Source organism: Tupaia chinensis, unplaced genomic scaffold (assembly GCF_000334495.1).
Source record: "Tupaia chinensis unplaced genomic scaffold, TupChi_1.0 Scaffold000170_1, whole genome shotgun sequence".
NCBI lineage: Eukaryota > Metazoa > Chordata > Mammalia > Scandentia > Tupaiidae > Tupaia > Tupaia belangeri.
The window spans coordinates 1,102,566-1,108,607 of record NW_006159645.1 but is presented as its reverse complement, the minus strand read 5'-3'; the positions used below and the strand labels follow the sequence as shown (position 1 = coordinate 1,108,607).

Below are 6,042 nucleotides of genomic sequence, written 5' to 3'. Positions count from 1 at the left end.
AGGGGGGATGGTCACACCACAATCCCTTCTCCTCTCGGGATCTTGGGCACGCACGCACATACGCCCGGCATGAGTTCTAAGCCACCGGGTCCAGGATGCAAACCGCAGTCGACTACGTGGGAATCCAGTGACATAGCCATTACGCTAACTGCTGTTTCTCTAATCTGAAGTTCTTTATAAATGGTTCCAGCAAAGCCAACTAAATCAATGAGTATCCTTACAGGGCTTTGTCCAAATAACAGACCAAATTGAGACTACACTTTTTTTGTTGTTGTTGCAAATAAGTTAATGTTTCTCTTTAGTAAAGGGGGTAATGGAGAGAGAAAAACATGTTTCAGAAGAAAATTACAGTTCGCTGGACCAGCAGTTAGCGTAATGGCTATGTCGCTGGACTCCCATGTAGTCGACCGTGGTTCGAGACCTGGACCCAGCAGCTTAAACTCACGCCAGGCGCGTGTGCGTGCGTGCCCAAGATCCCGAGAGGAGAAGGGATTGTGGTGTGGCCATTCCCCCTGGGAGGTGATTTCTCACTTTCTATCTCTCTGTCTCTCTCTGTCTGTCTGGCGAGTGCATGTGCCCTATAGCAAAAACCTCTAAAAAAAAAAAAGAAAGAAAATTACAGTTCGCTTGTTATGAGATTTTAGCTCTGTCCATATTTGCTTTCTGACTTTTTAGTTTTTACTTTACCTACTGGTTGAACGGAATCCTAACCTTTTTCCTGGCTTTAAGTCTTAAGCACATTTTTCTTAACATTTTTTGATTTTGATTTATTAAAGCTAAAACTGCTTTTCTTGAAATTAAAAAAGAAACACACATAGAAAACAAAAACTAAATAAAAACATATCTACTTAATGATCTCGGTAAGCTATACAGACTCGGCTAGGTGCTACTTTATCATATGCTCATTCTACTTACTGAGTATTATGCCTAAAGTCAGACACGTGTTCAAAGGTATGTTTATATCAACTGTACTTACTACTGAAAATATGTGGTTTAATTAAGATCTTTTGTGAATCAATAAAATGTGAATAGATAAGCCAAAAAAATTTTTTAAAAATTAAAATTATCTTCAAAAAAAATTCCCAAATAATCAAGATGTGGCCAAGTAACAGGTGAGCTTCAAGGACCTAGGTCTAGATTAGGTCTAGATTAGCATGAATTAGAATTGCCTGAATATCAGTCAGCAGGTGGCATGGTGCTTAAGGTTCTGGATTCCCATATGGCCAATTGTGGTTCAAGTTCTGGAGCTGGCAGCTTGAAAACCACAACAAATAAAGAGATAAATAAATAAATGTTTAAAACAAAAAGACGACGAAGAATCATCTGAATGACTTTTTCATTTTACTTTTTTTTTTTTTTTTGGTCATAGGACATGTGTGCTCTCTGGAATGAGACAGAGACAGTGAGAGGGAAAGTGAGAAGTCACCGCCACCCCCTGGGGGGGGGGATGGCTATGCCACAGCCCCTTCTCCTCCATGCTCCTGGGATTTGGGGCAGGCATACACCTGGTGTGATCTTCAGGTCTAGGACTTGAACTGCAGTTGACCATGTAGGAGTCTAGAACCTTAACCACCATGCCACCTGGTGGCGCCACCCGAATGACTTGTTATAATATGAATGCTGGCTCAGCCGTGGTGGCACCCAGTTCAGTTCCTGGGCCCTTATATACCAGGTGCTCTTATACACACCTGTGGGCTGGCTAAATGGGAGGACGGGGCAGAAGGAACAACACCCTCCCCATCCTTTGCCTCTCTTTCTCTTTCTCCTAAGAGAAACCACACCCCTCTTCCCCCCCAGATGGCCAGATCCCATCCCTGGAGTTCCTGCTTTAGCAGGTCCAGGGTTGAGCATGATAGTTTACATTTCTAATAACTTCCCAAGTGAAAAGATGCTACTGTCCTTAGACTAGTTTGAGAACCACTGATGTAGGGAAGGCAGTTCTCCTCTTTAAGCCTCAGTTTACTCCCTGTGAAAGGGGAGTTCTTAGGAAGATTAAATAAACCGTTGATCAAGAACTTAGTGTTGATAGTTACACCGGGTGCTCTATAAATAGTAGCTGTTATTACATAACTCAGAATCAATCTCAGAATGAAAACAAAGCAAGCTAATTTGCCCACACACGTATGGCAGATATGCTGTGCCCACCCTCGCTTTTACCTACATACCAAACCTCCCTCGAGACATCGGCAACTTGTGTAAAGGCTGTGACTTTAAAATGAGCAAAGAGAAGTCCCTGTCTCAGCAGAAATGTGCATCGGGGAGCCCAGGGCTCTGAATACTTTTTGTGCAAGCATTTGTCATAAAACTGTGTTTGTTTGCCGCAGAGCTTGTGTGTCTGGAGGAGAGGGAGGGAGGATTGGTAAGGGGAACTTTAACTCTTCATAGTGAATGGCAGCAGGAAATGAGGAATTCCTACTATCAAAGATATGATCAAAACATGAAAATCTGCTTTGAAAGGAGCCTGAGCATCAGGATGACAATGTCAAATTCACAGCCCCCTTTTCCTTTCCACTGAAAACGATGCTGAAGGGGAAGAGAGGAAGGGATAGCTGAGGCCGGCTCTGATTATTTCAGGCACGAGGCAATATTTGCTTTTCAAAATCTCTCCTCCCTCACAGTCAAAATCTCTAGGGCTCGACTCTAAGTAACAGGTACCAGCCAGAGGAGGAAAAGGGGCAGAACTGCCGAGGGGCAGGGCAGAAAGGGCATATCCTCAAGGTCCTCTCCCTCTCCTGGGCTGCAGCCCTCCTTTCACTCGCTAGTGTTCTGTCCCAGCCCAGCTACAGCACGGGGCGGAATGAGATCAGCCTCACCTCTTCCACCCACATGAGAACAGCAGCATGAGACGCCCAGAGTGCTGGAGCCACCAGCACACGGTGCTGCATCGTGGGCTTCTGCACTTCCTGTGAGTGGGTGGAGAAGTCTTCCACACGGTGTGAAATTCCCACACTGAGCCAAAACTTCTGGCTTGGCACCTGAGCTTTATACGCTTCCCACTTCTGATTTCGGAAAATAAACCCCATGTTCTGGCAAGTAATCAACTTCTGAGGATGATAAGGTATAAGTAACAGAGGCCAGATGGTGGTGGAGCAGTATGATGATGCTCTTCGAAGCAATCCCACGTGGGGAAGTTCCCAGTTTAGGTTTGTAGACCTCCCTGAAAACACAGGGCCTGTGCTTGACTATGACCCAGGGCCGGCTAAAGGCGGGGGAGGATGGATCCTAGAGTAAGGACTTTGTTGGGTGTTCATTCTCTCTTTCTCAGTCTGTCTGTCTCTATCACTCATGGATGAAATAAGTAACTTAAAAAAATTATTCATTTTTGTTATTATTATTTTTATTGTTTTAATTGGACCAGAGAGGAACACAGAGAGAGAAAGGGAAAGCAAGAAAGCAGGGCGGCAGGCCTGGGATTCAAACCACTGCTGGCCATGTGGGAGTCCAGTGCCTTAACCACCACGCTACCTGCTGGCCCAAAATAAATAACTTATTTTTTTGAGAGGTTTTTGCTATAGGGTATGTGCGCTCACCAGACAGACAGAGAGACAGAGAGATAGAAAGTGAGAAATCACCCCCCGGGGGGATGGCCACGCCGCAATCCCTTCTCCTCCAGTCTCTTCTCGGGATCTTGGGCATGCACGTACACGTGCCCAGCATGAGTTTAAGCCACCGGGTCTGGAACTCGAACTGCAGTCGACCACATGGGAGTTCAGTGACATAGCCATTATGCTAACTGCTGGTCCCATAAATAACTTAAAAAAAAAATGATAGAAGGTAATCTCTATTGAGTCCTTATTATGTGCTGAATACTTTTCTAAAATTTTCACACGTGTTAATCTACTTAATCTTTACAACAGCTTATGAGGGACACAGTATCATACTGTAGATGAAGCGAGTGAGGCACAGAGGTTAAGTGACTCACCTAAGCGCCTGACACTAAGTGGTGGAACCCACAGAGCCCACAATCCTAATCACTCCACAAACCATAAAGTTCAACAGATTCTGGTGAGGGGGCATGAGTGGATACACTGAATACACTGTTAGTACTTGGAGTCAGGTCACATAGGGGAGAATATAGCTGAGACTACCTTGGAAAATTCAGGGATATATGGGGAACTCGATGCAGAAGACCCATGGATGATTAGTCCCACAAAGAATGGGAGAAATGAGAACCTTTGAGGCAGGAGCCCTAAAGTGGCCTTAAACATGTATTTCAAGCTTTCCCAATTTGGTTCCTTAATGTGTAAAAATGGACTGATGTGAGAGTTAAGTTGTCTAAATTCTTCGCAAAGTGCTACAAAAATGTCAGCTTCTATTCTTTTATGGCCCTTCAGCAATGTCTAGACAGGATGGTCTGGGGAAATAATGACGGGGCAGAAGCCCTGAAAAGTCTCATGACCCAGGGAACCAGCAGTTAGCATAACGGCTATGTCGCTGGACTCCCACGTAGTCGACCGCGGTTCGCGTCCTGGACCCGGTGGCTTAAAACTCACGTGTGTGTGCGTGCGTGCCCAAGATCCCGAGAGGAAAATGGAGAAGAAGGGATTGCGGCGTGACCATCTCCCCTGGGGGGTGATTTCTCGTTTTCTGTCTCTATGTCTCTGTCTGTCTGGCGAACGCACATGCCCTATAGCGAAAACCTCTCCAAAAAAAATAAATAAATAAAAAGTCTCATGACCCAGAAGGAGGACTAACAGAAGGAGGCAGAATCCACCCAGGACACTGAAAACATGCCACAGAATACGGGCTCCTCTGACCAGAAGCATCTCATTCATTCATTGTTTATTACCATGGCTACTTACAAGCTGGAATATGTGCATCTCTACACTATAATAATAGAGCTTCAAAAGAATACAGAACTTCATGTTTCCGTTACACGTTCCCCAAGGCCCATGCTGGAAGAATTTCCTATAGGTCAAGGGTGAGGGTCTGGCACTCCATGGCTAGCCCTGCGATGATGCTTCCAGGTCTTAACATTTTCCAAGACTAGTATACAGACGTGTCAGTCCATCCATCCGCACATCTGACCTTCATTTAGCCACTACAACGATGCAGTCACTGCATTAAAATGCTGAAGATGATCTCCTTCTCTTTCAAAAAACAAAGTATTCTCATACTTCTTTTGTATGAGCGAGAGAAAGACAGAGGGAACCCACAGGGGTCTTGGTGCTGTCCACTCTCACCCTTTAGCCAGTCCCTGGGTCACAGGCAAGCATATACCTGGCATATTCGGAGAGGTCTCTGGATTTGAACCAGGAACCTTCCTATGTGGGATTGCCTCAAAGGGTCTTACGTTTTATTGCTGTGTCACCATGTGGCACTGGATTATCTTTCACCAAAGGTTCGGAAAGCAAGGCCCCAAAATGTGGTGCCTCAGCATACCGAGTTCTTTGAACAGAAGGCACTGGAAGACAGCAGAAACAAGGTCTTTCTGACCTCCCTCTATTCCCGTCTCGCATTCCTTTTTCTTCTTCCTTTCATGAAGTGAGTTACAGAAAGCCCAAGGCAGATCGCAGAAACTAGAATCCCTCTCCTCCAATGCAAGCCAGATGACCTAGAAAGGTAACGCTCTCCCTTTTCCTCTGAAGACTCATCATGTCTCCCGCTCCGATACCTCAGCCCAGTCTCAGCTCTGCTACTACTTCCAGAGGGTCTTTGTGGAATTCAGGAGGAAGGGGGTTATACAGACAGGCCGAAGAGCACAAGAATGGACAGGCCTTGCTGAATTTCTCTCCTTAGCCCACTACCATTAGGTCATACGACCCTCTGTCCGATCACACTTTCATGTGGCTATCCATTTTTCACCAAGCCTAAGCATAATTTATAATGCAAATGAATTATTGTTGTGGTCATAGAAAAGGAAATAAATGTGTGAGTTGAAGTGCTTTACTCTTCCTGTCAGCAAAATAAACCTTTCCTATTTCAAAAAAACGTTTTCTCTAGGTCTATGGATCTTCATTCCTGAAGGCTCCCACGTCACATAACACTTTGATTAAATAAATCTGTTATGCTTTCTTATTAATCTATCTTTTGTTACAGGAA

General features: G+C 44.9%; 1 protein-coding gene across 3 annotated transcripts in view; it reads right to left on the bottom strand.

Annotated features, from left to right (window-relative positions):
• Positions 1-6,042, bottom strand: part of PLEKHA8 (pleckstrin homology domain containing A8) — a 70,780-nt gene that overhangs the window by 19,534 nt on the left and 45,204 nt on the right. The window lies entirely within an intron of this gene.